Genomic DNA, 20,244 nt, shown 5'->3' on the forward strand with positions numbered 1-20,244 from the left:
CTCTCTGCTATTGCTGACTTAGGGGCTTTCGCTCCGAGTTCACAGGTGGCATTGCAGACTTGGGACAGAACCGGGGAACAGATTCTCTTCCGCGTGCGGATTCCGTAAACGTCTCCACAGCCAATAGCCCTCCCGCGTGCGGATGACTGATCGTCGGCCAGCTCACGGTTCTAGTTTCAGGGAGGAGGGGAGGGGTAGCGTCCAAAAGTCTCTGGAAACATCCCAGTGTCCTCTAATTAGGGAGTTTCCGTTTGTGGACACTTGGTTGATGGCGGGCGGGCAACAAAACGTGTAGTGTCAGAAGTGGGATTCGAACCCACGCCTCCATGCGGAGACCAGAAACCCCGAGCACGGGAAGCGGAACTTGAGTCTGGCGCCTTAGACCACTCGGCCATCCTGACACCGCGACGCTCGGTCGCCCAAATGTCCTACTTCAGGCGCGTCTGCTCCCGCCCCGCGGCTCTGTGCCCGCGCGCCCTGCGCAGAGGCCGCTGCGGGGGTTCGCGGCCCAGGCGGGAGCCCCGGACTCGGAAGCGCGAACACCGAGGCGCGCGGCGCCCAGAGCCACGCTTCGCCCCACAGCCCCGCGGGGTCGCTTCGCCGCCGCAGAAGAATCCTGTCCCTCCTGCTGCAGGACTCCCAGATGCTTTTCAGTAAAAACGACCCACCTGGCGTGGCAGCAGCTATTCTGAAACATGTTGGTCTTGGGGGCTGGGAAAATACGTATCGCTGACTGTGAAAATGAAATAGCAAAGGGAAGGGGAGGGGAGGGGAGGGGAGGGGAGGGGAGGAAAAACCTTGTTGCAACTACTGCTCTAGGACTAATTTATGAAGGAGAGAAGCAATTTAAAATTCCGACAAATAGGCGTATCCACGGGTTTCTGTACTCAGACTGCAAGGGTCTAAAATCTACATAGCACACTTAAATTGGTTAAGACGTCACTTTTAAATCTGTGATTTCTTCATCCATTACTCTACAACTGCGTGGGTAATACCTTTTTTAAAAGTTAGGTTATTATTTGTAGATTTTACTTTTTAATGTGATTATATTTCAGCGGGGCAATTACAACAGTATCCAAAATGAAGTGCACATATATTGAATTTTTGCACATATATTGAATTTTTTGCACTAATGCTTCCTATCCCTGTTTGAAGTCAATATATATGTATTTTTTCCTGTGGGATGAAAACTTCTGAGTACAGGTTTAAAATATCGGAGTCACTTGAAAGTAGGTTATTATTTTGAATGTCCTGTGATATGGAACTGCAGCTGAAAATATGCCACAATCCAACTGTCTTCCCTAGGTGGGTTCCTGCACAGCACGGCCAATATCTCATGAACTCCTGGGTAGTATATTTCCTGACACCTCTTTGTTATGAATTTTATTTTATGTTCCCCAATTTTTTTCTTTACAAGTTCAGGGGAAATTGGATAAGTGAAATCTGAAGCAGTAGAGGTTTCTGAGCCCAGACATACGGAACGCCTGTGACAGATAGCATTTTCCAAAGATGGCCGTACCAAGGTATTTCATGCTTCGAGCTCTTCCTTTAATGCGATTTTGACACATTTCCTTCGAGAACAGGGGACCGAGTTCTGCCTCATTGGCTCTGGGTAGATCTGTGATGCTTGGCACTGATGCTACTGGACCCCGGTGCTGGCTCCCAGTACTTCCGACGGCGCTGCCTCGGGACGTTTATCCTCAGAACCCAGCCACCAGGCCGCAAGGAAGCCCAGCCTGGGCCACAGGGAGACACCCTGCCGAGGGGACCTGAGGTGTCCAGCCCACACCAGCAGCGGCTGCCGGGCATGTGGGGAAATGGTCCTTTGCGTCATTTCCTGCCCCCGGCTGCACAGTCCTCCAGGGGGTCTCCAGAAACCAGGAACCAGGGGCAGAAACAAGCTGTGACGTCTGTCCCCTGCCCAGATTCCCCCCCCCCCCGGGTCTGGGAGAGAGTAAATGAGAACTGTGGTGTCAGTTAAGCCATTAAGTTTTAATGTGATATTTTTATGTGGCAGTAGGTCGGTGGGTTTCAGTCTTGGTCCAGTCAGGAGAGAGACACCGCACAGTAATTTGGCAGGAAAAGTTGTTTGGTTGTTTATTTATTTACGTCTTCAAGTTTTATCGAGATATGGTTTACCAATAACACTGTGTAAGTTCAAGATGGGCAGCGCAATGATTCGATATAGGAACAGATTGCAAAATGATGACCACAGTAACTTGAGCCAACATCCGTCACCTCACATTGTGACATTTTTTTCCTTGTGATGAAGACTTTTAAGGCTACTCTCTCAGCAATTTTCAAATACATATTTCAGTATTGCTAACTCTGGTTGATGTGTTTTACATTATATCCCCAGAGCTTGTTTCTCTTATAATGAGCAGGGCAAGTTTTAATGTAAAGAATTAGTAACTAAAGGGAGGGTCAGAGGAAAAGGAGTCGGCTGGGAAAAGTAAAGAGAACTCTGAAGACTTTGAGAAGAGCAGACATAGCGAGCAGTCACCACCCCCAGGCCGAGAAAGCTCTGGGGAAGAGAGGGCTGAGATAAAGCCCAGAAGGATGAGCTCTCTACCCCTCACTTCACCCCCAGCTAAGATCTAGACCTTGCTGTGGAGGATACAGCCGAGAAATCACTGTGGTGTTGTTCTGGCAGAACTTGCTAGAAATCTGCCTCCAGGAACTTGCTGGAAATCCATCTTCTTGCTTTCCTTGGAGGGGTCTCTCACTGAGGGCACTAAAGGGGGTGCCAGGGGACCAGGAGGCAGCACCATTTCCTCCTGCGATGACTCTCGGCCGCCCTCTGCTGACAAAGCTTCACTGCCAGTTGGCCGTGAAGAAAAGTATTTAAAGGATTCATATCCACTTCCACAAAGTAGGCAAAGAGGGAGAATCTGGGACTGAGGAGCAAAAAATTCAGAATGGCTACAAGCTAATGCAGAATTTGTTACCCATAAACGATAACCAGTCCTAGAGCTTGTGACCTTAAGGCTGGGCAGCTGAGAGAAACTGGAAAGACCTTGAGGAGAAAGATACTGAAAACTCCTGAAGACAGTTTCTTCCTGTTGGCCGGTCCTGGAGCCTAATCCCAGGGTCAGGGACGTTAAAGGAGGGTGAGGAAAAATGCTATTAGAAACTGGAGAAGGGGCGCCTGCCGGCTCACTCAGTACAGCATGTGATTTTTGATCTTGGGGTTGTAAGTTCAAGTCCCGCATTGTCGTCTAATGGCAATAAGTTTACCAGCATTGTTACTGTGGTAAATGTGAAAAGATAGAAGATGTGCCTGATGAATTTGGAGATTCAGCTAAGGACACTTCCAGACAATGTTCTGAAGGTGTCGCCAGGCTTTTCCAGATGCCTATGGTAAAATGAGATATGAGACAGATAAACTAAAGAAAGAATGGTTAACTATAAAGGACTTGCTGGATATCCAGCCATAAAACTGCCCCACATCGCCAGCTTCTCCAGATGATGGACAACATTACAGTTAAGAAATCTTCTAGGAAAATGTGGTCTAGAGAGGAAATCAAGGATGCAGTCGTGAAACCTTGGGTCAGATCCCAGAAAGATTTCAGGTGGTTCCTCAGTGTACTTGGGAGCCAGTGAGCATTTGGACCCTGGCCCCGGCTGGTGAGCTCTCTCCTGAGCCGAACACAGATGGGCCACCTATGTGGGCCATATATTTTTTTAAATAGAAACCCATGTAGTAATTGCTGTTAGCCCTTGGTTTGAGGGGTCATTTGTTATGTAGCCATCGTAACGTAAACAATAGTAATAGCAAATACAAGAATATGACAATGAAAGGAACAAGACAAAAAGGAAAAGAAAAGAAAGCCAAATAATGGAGCTCACTGTTGTGGACGAAATGACACAAAGGACAAGACACACACAAAAGACAGAGACACAACTCCGGCTGGAGGAACAATTCTATGCAAGCCCCTCTTGCGGTTTATTTTATACCCTGGTAACTGGATACAAACTGAAACCTACAAGATGCATTCCTTTACCAATTAAGGGCAAGTAGCCAAACACATTTCAAGGACAGGGGGGAGCAAAGAGAGGAAGAGACCACAACATGTTTACTAAAAGGCCAGCCCACAATTCCAGCCTTCTCCTTACTTCTAAGGAGGGCATGTTCCCTCGTGTGCGAGCGGACCGTTAAACTTGGATATTGTGTGCAGGCCTCCTGGCAGAGCACCCTGTTTGCAGGAATGATATGCCCAGGCAGGGAGCCCCGAGTGCAGACACATCCCCGCGTCCCTAACCACGCTTTATTGAGGTCACTGTCAGGCTCCCACATCTCCCCCTTTTTTCTGAGAAGCGGTAGCAAACTGTAAGGTGGCGAGAACGTGTTGTCTATCCTGTTTTAGTTGTTGCCTTCTTCGCCAGCACCGGAAGACTAAAATAATAACACAGCATAAAAGTATTATGAATGAAGTATTCACGAGAACAGTTCCAATTAGGGCAGACACATGTCCAAAAGGGTTCAAATTATTCATCCCTTTCTGTAAATCCCTTAACAGATCGGACCCAGTAATGTCAGGTAGTGTTTTGCTAAATGTAGACAAAATTTGCTGCTCTAACTCCATAATTTCCTTAGTTAGGTTTTGATGTCCTGTTAATGACCATTTCACCTTTTCCCAACCTTCACTCATGTTAAAAGGCACAGATGTTATACCTAATTGAGAGGAGTTCCAATCACATTTCAATACACTTTTTGTGGATAAGACAGTTAATTGATCCCCAAGCCACGAAACGTATGTTGAAGATTGAGTACATCAATTGCAAGTTGTGCATCCAGATCTCGTTGTTGTTGCCATAATAAATGAGAGTCTTTATGCCACTCCCGTACAAAGTCTGCTGTTTGGACCCCTTGATGCAAAGCAAGTCCAGCCACGGCAGCGGTTGCAGTAACTGCAGCCACTGCAAGAACAGAAGCTATGATTATTCCAAGCATGCATCGGGACCGGTGAAGCAAAGTTTGTATAGCAGTCACCAAATGAGATACAGCAAAAGAGTCCAACCAAGGTCATGTCAAATTTACAGGTAACCATACTTCGGTTCGAGTTTTAACAATCACCAATGAAAAATTAGAGTTATTGATTTGTGTTTCAAAACTTTTCCACCATGACTGATTTACACATTGTGTTAAATTACAATGATTACATGATACAGATCCCTCTGTAGCATTCAAAGTCCAATTCCCATACAGCAATGCAAAGGGGTATTTTAGACAAGCCGTAGCAGAATCGGATTTATTAACATGCAAGTTAACATGAAAGGGACCTGAACTGTCAGTCTTATCCAAAGTATAGTTTCCTGACCATATAGTGAGATCCCCTGAAACTGCCCATAATTTCCAAATATTCCCTTGAAAGTGGGGATACCCTAACAATTGCAACTGAGGGGGAACGAGTGCAAACTGCTGCCATTTTACGGTTTCATTACCGTTACTCATTAAAGTACCATTAATTCGATGCCATTTGAAAGTTTTGTTAGACCATTTTTCCAAAATTTGACCATGATCAGGGCTCCAATCTACAATAACAAATCCAGAATAATTCATGACCTTAAAAGGCCGATGACCTCGGCATCTTTCCCATTCCAAAGATTCTAGAGAAGGAATAAAAAAAAATTAGAAGGGCATAATGGTATAAAGGTATCAGGATGGTGACTCATCGGCGTCGTAGAGGTGTTGAATCCCCTGGTGGAAACAAGCACAGTAAAGACAGCAGGATGGTAATTATATGTTACCCCCCCCAGGTATTATAAGAGTAATGATTATGCTTTCTTGTAGAGAGGCAAAAGGGATGTCCTCCGATGCACAAGGGGAGACCCTCCACTGCAACAGTATCATTACTTATGTTATATTGATTATTATGATGATGCAAATGCTTAATTCCTCCACACGCGGGTGGTGGGAAGAATGCAGTTTCATTGGTGCATACCTGTACTTCAGGTTCACCCCAAGAGACAGCTCTCACAAGAGGAGGATTAGGAACATAAGCCCAATAAGTATATTCTATCGCTTGCGCGTACATTACCTGACAGGTAACCACAGCCATCTTATCCTCCTCTTTCCTTCGAAAATGCAATTCTGCTGCTGATAGATTTTCTTTGCTCCAAATATTCAGAAAATTTAAAGTTAGTAAGGTTTTATTCAAGATGTCTTTTGGTTTCATAAATCTCTCCTGTTCCCCCTTTTTTATTTTTTCAACATACTCACGTAAAGTATGATTAGCCCTTTCAATAATAGCTTGTCCTTGACTATTATAAGGGATACCAAAAGTATGAATTACATGATATTGGGATAAAAAATGAGCTAATTTTGTAGATTAGTAGGCGGGTGCATTATCAGTTTTCAATTCAATTGGGACCCCCATAACTGCACAACAAGATAATAAATGAGTAATAACAGCGTCAGCCTTTTCAGAATGTAATGCAGTAGCCCATTGGAAATGTGTGCATGGATCTACAGTATGATGGACGCATTTTTGTTGTCCAAAAGATGAAATGAAAATCACATCCATTTGCCATACCTGATTTGCTTGCAATCCTCTTATGTTGACACCTGGTGGGGTAAATGGTAAGGTAAAAGGTGCACAAATAGAACAAGAGCGAACAATATTTTGAGCTTGTTTTCGAGTAATAGCATAAGATTTTTTTAATCCTGTAGAGTTAGTATGTTGCAAACAATGCTCTTGTTTTGCTGCTTCTATAGGATAAAGTAATGCATCAATTATAGTATTCCCGAATGACAAGGGTGCAGGAAGGGCGGAATGTGCACGGATATGGGTAAAGAAAATTAATTCTGAATGCTGCAGAAGTGATCGTTGTACCTGATAAAACAATTTGTCAATATCTGTTTTAAGAGTTATAGGCAGTGAAACCTGAGGAACCTGCAAACAAGAGAGAACAGCATACAGAGAATCTGAAACAATATTAACAGGGAGTTGGGGAAAGTCTTGCAAAACTAAGTAAATCGCCCACAGCTCAGCAGGCTGCACAGAGCAAAACGTATGGGGAAGGCAGAAGAGGCAAGTTGACAGCAGGAGGCAGAGAAAGAGAATTAGCAGTTTTAAATTTTGTGAGCTTAGACAGAGGAGAAGACTTAAGGTTTGTTAGGCAGTCTATATCAGTCTGGAGAAGACAAGGAACTTCCCCAAAACAAAAGGACTTTCGGCAGCTGCTTGGGATTATTCCTTAAAGTCCCCGTCCCGAGGTAAACCAGCCACAGTTGGCTTCAATTATAGCCATTAATCTGGGAAAAGAATGAGTGAGAAGCCCTCAACATTTACTAGAAAGAGGAACAGAGAACAGGAGAGAGTTAGCATCCCCTTCAGTCTAAATTTATTTCAGCCAGACCAATAAGGTCTCCTTTATGAGGTTTTTCCAGATATTGGTTGGGCACTCTTTTAGTGAGGCAATGTCACAAAGACAGACAAAGGGTTGGGGGTGCCCTCTCTAATGAGGAGACCAGTCAGATGTCAGTTTGGTCGTGTCCCAAAAGAACTTAAGGGATGCTTAGCTGTAGGGGTCTCAGCTTTGGAAACTATTCCGATGCCACCATAGACTGTATGCCGTTTACCACAAAATCGCAGACAGGCACAGTCAGACTCCATAGGCTTTTTGGGACCTTAAGGGTGCCCACCCGTGGAGCCACAGAATCAAACCCAGCAGGCAAGCCAGACCGAATTGCATATTCACATCTATATATATACTAGAGGTTACTATATTCCCTCTCACAGAAATTCTACAGATAAGACTAACAATGACAATGACAAACAGGACAAAACAGATACAGAAGTGGCCACAAAACAGGTTTATGAGTTTGCTGAAGGGCCAACCGACGTTTCGGGGTGCCCTGGGGGAGGGAAATAGCTGTGTCCAGCTTTTCATTTAATCCCCCAGACAGAAGCACATGTGCATTTAAGGATCCAGATGATAAGTTGATTTACCTCATTTTTTCTTAATAACAAAAATGGGAGTGCTCAAGGAACTTGAGCAGTGGCCACTAGTTTTCCGACGGAATGGTTACAGAAGCCCCCATGGGAGAGAGAAGATAAGTATTTGTGCTATACGTTCTCCAGCCAATAGTGAAAGTGTAATAGAAGTAGAAACCATGATTAAAATTTCTCCAACAAAATCAGAGTCTATAACTCCAGGAATTATGGTTAGGCCTCTTAAAACTGCGCTGCTGCGGCCCAATATTAAGCCAAAGGTGCCTTTAGGCAATGGGCCAAAAATGTTTGTTCTTAATTTATAAATGCCACCTCCCTGAGACAAAAGAACATTTTCAGCGAGAGGTAAATCAGCAGCCGCACTCCCTGAGGTTGCAGAGAGTAAATCTGACACCATTAAAGGTTTAGCTATTCCTGATGTAGCAGTCATCTCTAAGGGTTGTTGGAAAACAAAGGGGTTACTTGAGGAGTGGGAGGCGCAGCCAATTGAGTCCCCAGCATTGTTTTAACAATTTCCGCCCTTGGAGGGCTTCATAGCCTGAGCCAAAGCAGTAGCAAAAACAGCAGCATTATGTTCAGTTCCTCCCACTCCCGAACAAGCTCTAATATATTCAGCTATAGAAGCTCCCTGCCCTTTTAAAGGGCCCAAAACACGTTTACATTCCGAGTTTGCATTTTCAAAAGCAAGTGTCTGCAAAAGTATCTCCGAGATTTCATCACGTCCAACATCCCGCTCAACAGCCACCCGCAATCTAGCAAGAAAATCAGTATAGGGTTCATTGGGTCCTTGTAAAGTTTTTGTAAAAGAAGGCTGAGCGTGGCCAGTAGGTACAACACGGCGCCAAGCCCTAAGAAATACCTGGCGCACCTGCTGTAAATCCTGGTCGGAAAATTGAGCCTGTTCTCTTAAGGCTCGAAATTATCTCTCTCCCATCAATTTATCCTCCAGAGGACCAGGAGGGTTCTGTCCCTCATTAATTTGAGCCTGCTTTCGGGCTTCCTCTTCCCACCAACTCCTTAATTGCAGAATGCAATGCAAGTGCTTGAGTGATAGCACTACATAGAGTCCACAATTTCAAAGGGATTATGTTACCCTTCTGATGCTGTTGCCGTAATTCCTTCTGTATTAATTTCCATTCCTTTAAGTTTAATTGTACTTTGGGTTGGCACTTAAACCCATAACAATGCTGCTCCACAAGGCGAAATAACTCAGATAAACGGCGACTAGATACCTTCACCCCGATGGAGTGGAGAAGTCCTTTGACTAGCTCCATGTATTGTGCCTTTGCTGATGGGGAATTCCCCATAATTTTCCCGAAAGTTCCCCTGCCTTGGACCTACAATCCCCGAGGGGTACTCACCCTTTCGGTTTCGTTCGCCCTCTGCCCCGCGTTTGGGCGCCAGATGTTGCGGACGAAATGACACAGAGGACAAGACACACACAAAAGACAGACACAGACACAACTCCGGCCGGAGGAACAATTCTACGCAAGCCCCTCTTGCGGTTTATTTTATACCCCGGTAACTGGATACAAACTGAAATCTACAAGATGCATTCCTTTACCAATTAAGGGCAAGTAGCCAAACACATTCCAAGGACAGGGGGGAGCAAAGGGAGGAAGCGACCACAACATGTTTACTAAGAGGCCTGCCCACAACTCCAGCCTTCTCCTTACTTCTAAGGAGGGCATGTTCCCTCATATGCGAGCGGACCATTAAACTTGGATATTGTGTGCAGGCCTCCTGGCAGAGCATCCTGTTTGCAGGCATGATCTGCCCAGGCAGGGAGCCCCGTGTGCAGGCACATCCCCACGTCGCTAACCACGCTTTCTTGTGGTCACTGTTGGGCTCCCACACTCACACTGCAAACCAGACTTTGAGAGTGTGTATTCACTTGTATTTGACATTCTCTATTGGATTCTGTTCCGGGGTCAGCAAACCACACCCCGCGGGCCATGTGTGCACGGCCTGAGAGCTGAAATGTACATTTCAGAATGGTTGGAAATATCAAGAGAATCTTTCATGACCTGTGAAGATTATATGAAATTCTAATTTCAGTGTCATAAGTAAATTGCTGGAAGAACACAGCCATGCTTACTCGCTTATGTATTACTTATCTGTGACGAGTTTTGAGCTTCAATCTGGAGCTGAGTAGTTGTGACAGAGACTATAGCCCGCAAGGCCTGAGATGTTGACCATCTGGCCCTTTATAGGAAGAACTTGCCAACTCTTGCTCTAATCGCTGTTCTGTGGTCTGTATTCGGAGTGCACTGGGAACCCCGGTTCCTTGTTGTTCTTCTGGGGGACAAGGCTGGAGCTTCTGTTTCTTTTGTTATTTGTTGTTCATGTCCTACACTTGATCTTAGCCAAAAGGCCGAGAAGTGATTGGTGTTGTTCATGTCCAATCAGAGGAGTGAACCAACTCCAGGCTTCTCGGGCTTGCCATTTCTCTCTATTCTAGATTAGCTGCTGCTTGCAGACAAGCCTGACCTGGGGTGGGGCAGGGGGTGGATCTGGGGCGTACAGGTTTGTGCAAGGCAGAGATGTAGGCACATTGCTTCCCTTCTCCACACTGGGGTGTGCTTTAGTCCTTCTCTCTACTCGAGAGAGTGATAAATCTACGTCCACATTCCCCATACAGGTGGGCTCGGTGGACCAAAGGTGTCCTTCTGTTCTGTCTCTTCCCAGAACTAGAACAGAGTGTCTCTTTTATGGAATCCCTGATGTTCTTGCCCATGACCTTCTCTCCCATGGCTTTTGGGACCCAGTTTCGGTTATTTATGCTTAGCTAGAAGTGTGTGTATACCTTCCTGGCTCCTGCTGCCTCCTTTTCATCCCAGAAAAGAGGAGGCAAAAGCATTTGCTTCACTACATCTTACCCAGTAGTAAGGCCACCAGAAGCCACACTGGCTCTTAGTTGTAAGGAGAGGTGTCCTGGATCCAGTTGAGTCCCGTTGGCCAGGTGCCTGCCTGCAAAGGAGCTGCTACAAAATCAGGACCTTCTCTCCGCCTTGTGTGTGAGCTCTCAGTCCAGTGGAACTAGCCCACTGCCCATCAGGCCAAGGTCAGACAAAGGCGTGTGGATACTGTCAGCCCTGTTGAGGGCAAGTGACAATAAGGACATCAAACCGAGCACAGCCCCTCAGAGTATGGTCGGTAGAGCAGCGCTGTCCATAAATGTTTACCACCAGTCCGCTGTGTTCCAAGAGAGGGAGCTGATGCCGGAAGTAAATCAGTTACATCAGTGGGCATCTTGTTTAATTCTGTGATTGATGGCTTGTGGTGACAATTCCTCAGGGAAGGTGGGACTGCATTTAATTACATCTGGAAGGAGCTTACCTCTCTGTGGACAGTGATGTTTCCTGACTGGCAACTTTGCACACCCCTGTATTAGGGAGCATTCCAACACTCAGATGTGAGGCAGGATCGTGCATTTAAAAAAGAGAATCCATTCCACTGGCATAATCAGAATGAGATCTCCAAAACATTATTTACGTAGCTCACAGGGTCCCCGAGAGAAACAGACCCGATTAGGCCTAGAGCAGGGCTGTCAGAGCCAGGAGATACCGCATTGCAGCCTGAGCTGGTGTTTGGAATGAAGCCAGACACCCCACAACATCGTCTCCAGAACCAGCCTTATTTAACAGAAGAGCTGCCTTTCACCTACCAGTCTCCCTGGGCTGCGTCCGTGAGAAGGGACCTAGACCTCACGCCTTCTTCCTCACTCCGTGGCAGGAAGCGGGCGACCTACAGCAAGGCTGTACTCCCAATTCGAGCTCATTCAAACTGTTTAGATGTAAATACTACTTATCAGCTGCTCAAGCTTCAACCTACCCTATTAACCACGGTCTATACAAGACAGAAGCTCGTGACTTGACCAACCCTCCCCGAGCCCTATCACCGCAGTTATGTCAGGGTGCAGACCATTCTTCACTTGCCCCCCCAGACCTGTTCTCTGCCCTGCTTTCCCGTCCCAGAAGGCTGGATCAGATGGGCTCTTCTGCCCACTCCCCCAATTCCTATTTCGATCCAGTGGAAGGTCCTGGCAGATGAGAGGTGGCCAGAGAGAAGTAGAGGCCCCGAATTTCCCCTCTTGAACCTAACTCTAAATTTGGAGATCAATCCGATGGTTGCTCTGAAAACACTTGTTAAAACAAATTCTAGGGGCACCTGGGTGGCTCAGAGCCTTAAGTATCTGACTCTTGGTTTTGGCTCAGGTCATGATCTCACGGTTCATGAGTTTGAGCCCCATGTCCGGCTATGTGCTGACAGTGCAGAGCCTCCTTGGAATTCTCTCTCTCCCTCTCTGCCCCTCCCCTGCTCATGCTCTTTCTCGCTCTCTCTCAAAAAACAAAACAAAACAAAAAGGAAAAAACTTACAAAAAAACAAATTCCAGTTAGGCCAAGATTTCCCACATTAGAAGGAGGAGAACATGTTTAACAACAGTAGGGAAAGTTAATTCTCTAGGTTGGTATCACAGAGTCAAAGGGCCGGGTCCTACATTTATGGAGTTCCTGAATCATTTAGCTCCTCAAATCACAGTTACCGTAAGACAGGCTAAGCCAAACACAGGGAAATATTACTCTAGTATCTTGTCATTTTTATAATTGAACAAGCATCACAACCTAACTGTAGAAGGCTTTAAACATCAGTTCAAAAGTCAACAGAGACTCACCACTCTGTTGATTTCCTTCCAAGATTTTCTGAGCAAGGTGTTTAGAATAAAACTGTGATCATAACATGTCGTTTCGTACTCGGCTGTTTTCACTTACTGGCATTTTATGGCCTTTCCCATATTAAATATGGTTTTCTTCTAAAAATCTGTAAGCACCACGTGAGGTCCTGCGTGGATATTTAGTGCCTCAGTGCGGTGTTAGCAAGTGGAACGCGGGCCGACATTGAGTCCCAGCTGGAGACCCGGGCCTGGGAGAGGGCAGGTCGGGGCACTTTCGGGAATATGGCCAACAATTTGGGGACTTGATGGCGGCAGATGTCTGTTTTCTCCTTTTCGCCCTCCTTCCTATCTCCCTCCCAACTGTATTCTCTTCTTCCTTTCTCCGTTTCTGACTACGCCCCCTTCTTAACGAGTAGACCGGAGTCAGTTCTGAGTTCCTGCCCCTGATGTCTTTCATGTGAGTTCCACGCAAGGTTCTGCTGACTTCCGGAGACTCAGGCTGGGAGAAAGAGCGCTTATCTGGGCTCGTCCCTTCTAGAACTGTGGGTTTTTGCAGGCCCTCGCAGAGCTGCAAAAACACTCGCAATATGACTGCATTTGCAGGTGAGGAGTCTGTCCCACAGGCCCTGTGCGGTGGAGATTTGCACGCATGCCGCGCTAACTACTGGGAACTCGGGAAAAGGCAAGGGTCTTTCACAGAATGCAGCCCGGAGGCCCCCCTGTGAGTAAATGCGGAGTCGAACGAATGCGTACAGGCCTTTGTCTCTGAAGCCAGAGGAGGCAGAGTGCGCACTGAGGGAACTTAAGATCATTAAAAAATACCCCCTCCCCAAAAGAAGTTCAGGTGATTTCTGTGAACTTAACAGGCCTGTGTTTGATTCATCGACGTTACACGTGTGTTTGGGTGCTAGAAGCAGGAAGTGAGAGCTGTACATAAATACTGGATGGAATCAGAAAAAACCTGCAAATCGCTGGCTGGGACCGTCTGCCCCCCCTGGGGCCTGGATACTCGGGCGATGACGAGGAGCTTCGGTCGACAGGGCCTTAAGCGCAGGCAAGGTGAGGCCTTTGGTGAATTTGAACACACTGGCTCCTCTGGAGGCCGGAGGCGGATCTTCAGTCCCAGGAGGTTCTGCAAGGCGCCCGGAGCGAGTGGTAACAGCGAACCCCCTCCGCTGCCCGCACTCTCACCTTCACGGATACGCCCATCCCTTTGCGTCGGTTTCCTAGCGTGGGCGTTGGTGACGCGCCCCCAGGGCACACAGGCGGTGCTGCGCCTGCGCGTGGCCGTGGTTGTCCCACCCCGTGGGTCCCTCTGCAGGGCTGGCCGCCCGGCCCTGCTTGCATGGCTCGCACAGCCTCTCCCCTGCAGCGTGGAGCGCCGATTCCAGAGTCTCGCGCGAACGCGCAGAGACCACCTCCTTCTTCCCAACCCCTGAATCTTGTTTTTCTGGGTCGTTTTAATGAGTGCAGTCAAGGTGTTCTCGGTTTGGGTTTGTCATGAAGATGCACCTGTCTCTGTGAAAGCCAGTGACCGAGCCGCGAGCGTCCAGAGGGAAGCGGTCCTTGCTTGCGCCGGGCGCACCTGCTGCGGGCTTGGGTCGGAGGCCCGCGGCTTCGGGGCGGGGAGGGGTTCCTTCCTGACCCCCGCCTCCTTACTTTGAGGTGCTGCCGGTCCGGTTCCAGTCCCCAAACAGCCTCTCTGATGTGAAAACTGTCGCGCAGAAAGTCGGAAAGGGAATGAGGGTGCAACATCAAATTTCCAAACGCTTAACAAAAAACAGGAACCCAAACATTTGACTATATAATCAGTCTTAGGAGAAGGAGTTAAATGGCTCGTCAACGGGGCTCCGTAGCTCAGGGGTTAGAGCACTGGTCTCGTAAACCAGGGGTCGTGAGTTCGAATCTCACTGGGGCCTCCACTCTCTGAAAGCTTTTTCCATCCTTGGTAGATGATTTCAAAAGAAATCTTCCTGGACAGCGGAATCAAAAACTAGAAATGAACTGACAATCTATGTTCTGTACTCTCAGAAAATTGCTGCAAACAAAAGGAGGAAATTCTAAAACTGAAGGGAGTTCCTGCTAATAATAGAAATGCAGCTACTGCATTGTTGATAACACCTGAAATTCAGGAGCAGAAAAACGTGAGGCGCCACCAGTGTCACTACTGCCAATAGGAGCCGGCCGGGTAGTGTGTACGGAGCTTCAATCCCACCCTTGGGTCCCGGCTCGTCGCCGCTGGAGGCCTACAGGAATTGTATTATAATCATCAAGCTTATTGCACTTACTAGGGGACGCTAAACTCCCCCGCTGACGGAGTCACATCTGATTGACCGCTGCATCTCAGAGGCTGGCAAAGTGGGGCCCTAGTTTGTGCTCGAAAAGGTTTGTTGAGTGAAGCCCAGCTTTATGAAGACTGGACCCAGAGTGTGGTGACTTTGCTAGTACCTTAGGAGGTATAAACATGCTCCGAAGGTCAAGAAGCCAAGGTCGGCGAATCCAGAAGAACAAAGACAGCAACTCAGCCCCAATAAAGACTCTACCAAATCTGTGTGACTCTTCCTTCTGGCCTCATTTTGTTATCTCATAATTGGAATTGGCCGCCCCCGTCATCTGAATGGCTTACATATGTTGCTAAAATCAAAATCCACATGAGAGATTCAAATGATGGAATTTCCCTATACCACATTCGTATTAAATAATTAATAATATAGCAATACCTATAAGCCACAAATACGTTTCTCCAAAAAGTACTTTGGATTCTTGAAACAACCGAGCACACCTCCCATTGCAAGGTGTTTGGAAAGTGTGCTATCGGCTGTAGAAGACACATCTGATTCATTCCCATTAAAATCAGTCAGCTTTCTGCTGCTTCCAGCTAAGGACTGGCTGTTCCTCAGAGTCTCCAGGGTTCGTTAGTTGTTTGTGACTTTGTGGACCCTACTCTCTCTGCTCAAAATACACCCCCAACCCTTGTTCGGGCAAAGTCCTCCCCATCATTCAGGATTCGGCTCCTGGGTCGCTTTACCCTCAATCTAGGTGAGCATTGCTTTTTCTAATACCACTTGTATACCTTTATTATAGCATATGTATAAGGTCCACTAAATGATGACTTTTTTGTCTCTCTTTCTTACTAAAACAGCACTTCTTGGTAGTAGATAGGAAGTTCTGTGTCCATAGTTATCGGTCCTAAGGAAACTATTATTCAGCAATTTAGGGGAAAAAGTAAACCTTTTTTGCTAAATATAACAAGCACTATTAATGATCTTTAATTCCTCCATCAAAAGTAATACGCCAGTGCGTTTCTTTCCCGATTCAGAAATAGCCTCTGTTCCAGAGCTGCTTTGTAAACAGAAAGCTGCACTTTGCAGCTGGGCCTCAGAGCGCTCAGGTCCTGTCCTGAAGGCCGGGTCTGGGGGAGCAGAGGGAAAGGATGGAGAGCTCTGCTCATGTCCTGAAGGCCAGATTCGGCAGAGCAGAGGAAAGGGATGGAAAGAAGAGTGGAGGGTGACGGGAAAGACTACTTCCCAGAATAAGGAAAAGACAGAAAACACGGCTTCTAATTGTGATCCTGAAACTCCAAGCTGTCTCCCTGTCTCACTTGGCACAGAACTAGAGAGAAATGAAGTGTGCCTCCCAACAACAGATCTCTGGTGGAACGAGACCCCCAACAATCCAAAAGAAAGACTGAATTTTTCTATTTTCATATGAATTCCCTTTGGCCTCTGTGTGTATGAAGCAGACAATTGTGAGCATTGCATCTTAGTCCCCAAGGCGAATGTTTGCCCTCGTTTTGGGTTATATAAGTCAATGGCTTCCACTGGTGTGTGTGTGTGTGTGTGTGTGTGTGTGTGTGTGTGTGTAGCCAGGATCAAGGCCCAGGAAACTGCAAGATAAAATTTGTAACATCATGCATGGTCAAGGTATGACAAAGTGTGAAAGATGATGAAGCCAAAAGAATAGACTTTGGAGAAATGTCCGCTCACTAAATCTGAATCTATTTGAGAATTAATTTTTAAAAATCAATGTAAAGCTTTATAACTTAAAAATATTTATTTATTGGGGCGCCTGGGTGGCTTAGTCGGTTAAGCGTCCGACTTTCGCTTAGGTCATGATCTCGCGGTTCGTGGGTTCGAGCCCCGCGTCGGGCTCTGTGCTGACTGCCAGCTCAGAGCCTGAAGCCTGTTTCAGAGTCTGTGACTCCCTCTCTCTCTGACCCTCCCCTGCTCACGCTGTCTCTCTCTCTCTCTCTCTCACCTAGAAATAAATAAAACATTAAAAAGAATTTTAAAAAAAAATTTATTTATTGAGAGAGAAAGAGTGTGTGACCAGCAGGGTGGTGGTGTGTGTGTGCTTGATCCTACAAACCATGAGATCATGACCAGAGCTGAAATCAACAGTCCGACACTCAACCAACTGAGCCACTCAGGCACCCCAAGCTTTATAACTTTTTGATTAATATGTAAATCCACAGAATGAGACTACAGTGGTATGGACAACTGTCTTTTAAATGGAAAGAAATAAAAAGCCTTTCCTTATAATGGAATACAGTATTCTCTAATAGATCTAAGAGTTAGAAACTTCCCATTTGAAAACCATAGGCAGTTAGTGATTTAAGCAAAATTAATCAATACATGCTAAAATAATGGGCAGTAAGACATTTATTCATGCTGAAAGGAAAAATAGTAAGACATGGTTGAAAAACTTGAGACTCCATCTTGATCAAGTGACCAAAGTTAAGATCACCAGTGATGACCAGATTGACATCGTGACAGGTGGACGTGAAGCTCCAAGAAAGAGTCACTTACAGACAAGAGGAGACATTAGCCAAACCCAACACATGTGTCTGCCACAGAATGACTGTCCTGGACCCCTAAAAATTAGCAAGCTCATGAAACACCAAGGAAGAGGGAGGAGTGGTTTAAATTAAAAAGGACTAAAATCGCACGACAAGGAAACATCACACGTAATCCTGGGACAGATACTTTTTTTTTTTTGCTTCAAAAGACATTATTAAATCTGGATAAATTTAAATAAGATCGTAGGTAAGATCCTTGAGTGTATCAAGCTTAATGTTTCTGCTTTTCTCGTGTAATTATGTTGTGGTTCGTAAGAGAGTTTATTTTTTCCCAAGGAATATACACTGTTTCAAATATTTATGGGTAAAGGGAAAATTGTGTCTGCAGCTTCCTTTCAGATAGTTTCTAAAAGAAAAAATGATTATGCTATATCTGCATATGCACGCATTCATACAGATATGTCAAGATGGAGAAAATGATAAAGCAAATATGATAAGCAGCTAACATTTCGTGAATGTGGAGGAAGAGTAATCAGAATTCTTTGTGCTGTGTCAACATCCTTAAAAGGCCTGAGCTGGGAAAGGAAAGAGCGTTAAGTTGGGTGAGAAGTGTAAGATCTGGTATGACACTGTGCTGCAAAATGAGACTATTTGTTAGCACTGCTACAGAGAAATGACTGACACGTTTTGGCGACACAGGGAGACTGGAGGCCTCTCTCTTAGAAAGCCTCCGTTCCGCTGCTCCTCTGCTGGGCCCCGGGTACCCCTGCTCCGTGTTTCACCTGCATCTGAGTAAATCAGAGGAGCTCTGTTCCCGTTCCGAGGAGGAGGTGAGAAAGTTAACCTTCCTCTGCGTTTCGTCCTAAGCCCCCTACACCTGCCGACGGCTCAGAAGGACCAGATCCTGAGCGCGTTCAGGGGCGTTAGCTGCGAACAAACCCCGGCCGGTGGTGGCCATCAGTACCCCTACCTTCAGTGATCTGTGAAATAACACTCACTGTTCACCGGTCACTCGCCGTCGAATCACGTTTTCCTTGACCCTCATAGGGCCCCTGGCTGGGTCTCAAAATTAAACAAAGGCAGATACCCGGGGGGAAAGCACACAAGTGTGTCTGACATAAGGGTTACGGGCCCCGGGAGCCTCAGAAGGAATGGCGACCTGAGGACATGGGTAAGCCTGAGGATTTTTATGCCGAGCTTGATGAAGAATGGACGGTCGTGTAGACCCGTAGACCCCTGACATCCGGAAAGGAACAAGGTAAGTCTTGTAAACTGGGAGAAACTGTTTGGATTCTTCCCAGGGCCCCTTTGTCTTTGGAGATAAGGATGCAGTTTTCCTCAGGGCACCTCTCACACAGGAGTTTTATAACCTGCGGGTCAGAGTGACCTTCCTGCTTCTCACATTTTCTCAAGCTCTTTCTGCTTAAAATATTTAATTTGCCAACTTGCCATATTTTGGGGGAGTGTGTTCTGAACCCCATCAATTACAACAATAATGCTTACCTCCATGTTATTGCTCCCCCCATTCAAAACATAATCCTATACGCTGCCTCCCAAACTGCTGCCAGTCTTCATGACACTGTCCATTGGATCGGGTTTCTATCAACCAGGAGGTCAGGGGGCGGGTATCTTCACAATGGGAGATTTTTAGAAGGATTTCATAAAGAGGCTCTTTGACTGGGTGTGGGCGGCTTGAGGGGAAGGACAGAGACGACAGCCACTGATGTCAGGTAGTCAACAGCCCCAGGGCCTGAGGCGAGGCAGCGAGGAGATGAAGGAAGGGTCCACTTTGATGAGCTAGGCTGAGTTGACCCCCAGGAAGGAGTTGGAGACAGATCCTCCAACCTCCGTGTCCTGTCTCATTCTGCTCCCTCGTATAGTCCAGACAGGCCAGCCTTCCACGAAGAGAAGGTAGAGATCAGAAGATGGTTCTTATTATTTTTACTATTATTACCATTAACTATCCCAAGCATTTAGCTTTCCACTTTTCCCGCATGCACATGACTTTATGCTTTAAGGCCTGTGTTATGTCACAGACTTGCCTTCTCTGATGAAAATCAGTGAACATCCGGGGACACCGTGAGGCTTGTAAGTTTCCACCTCTTAAAAACAGGGATTCCCAAGTTCCTGGTTCTTACCTAGCTCCAGGCCTGGGACGCAGCACCGTGGCCACTGCCCTGGGATCTCCACCTGGCCTTAGAGCAGGGCCTGCGGCCTGCGGCTGTTCCGACGGGATGGCCTCTAGAGATTCAGGCCAACTGTGACTCGGTCCCTCTTCAGGACCCTGCAGTGGGGGGTGGGAAGAACGTCTCCGGTTGGGGGTCACCTACCGAAGACCTAGGGTTGCTTCTCATCGCTCGTGTTCAGGTGTGACCCACGTGGAATCATATCCGTCCAGCGATGGTCTCTCCTCTCCCCCGCTGTTCGTGTGTCTGGAAGGAGGAACCTGGTCGCCGGTCTAGTACTCTCAGGCCTGGCTGTTATGCAGTGTGTGCTCAGGAAAAATGCGCAGGCTAGTCTCCTTTTTAAACACTTCTCCTCCTACTGAACAGGAAGTATTCCATAAAAGCCTAAAGGCTTCGTATCTTATGTGTACACCTACTTTAACGACTGCCATTTCTGTTGGCCCAAATCAAACGAAGAAGCCAGCAGACAAATGCGCACAAGGGGCTTTTATGATTAAAGGCCCCAGGGAGGGGACAGGGGTCATGGGTGGGCAGGACGTTGCAGAGGCAAAGTATCTGCCAGGAACCAAGCAAGCGGAGGAGGGGGGTGGGGGATGCAGGTTGGAGGGAGGTGGGGGGGTGGGAGG

General features: G+C 46.8%; 2 non-coding genes across 2 annotated transcripts; one reads left to right on the top strand and one right to left on the bottom strand.

Moving 5' to 3' along the window:
• Positions 1-295: 295 nt before the first annotated feature.
• On the bottom strand, positions 296-401 carry TRNAL-CAA. The gene is made up of 2 exons: positions 364-401; positions 296-341 (listed from the first exon to the last, which is right to left on the bottom strand). It is a non-coding gene; the product is annotated as a tRNA-Leu (tRNA).
• A 14,079-nt stretch (positions 402-14,480) lies between these two features.
• Positions 14,481-14,553, top strand: TRNAT-CGU. The gene has a single exon. It is a non-coding gene; the product is annotated as a tRNA-Thr (tRNA).
• The last annotated feature ends 5,691 nt before the right edge of the window (positions 14,554-20,244 follow it).

This window comes from Hyaena hyaena, unplaced genomic scaffold (genome assembly GCF_003009895.1).
Source record: "Hyaena hyaena isolate Hyena2069 unplaced genomic scaffold, ASM300989v1 scaffold_1367, whole genome shotgun sequence".
NCBI classification, from domain to species: Eukaryota; Metazoa; Chordata; class Mammalia; order Carnivora; family Hyaenidae; genus Hyaena; species Hyaena hyaena.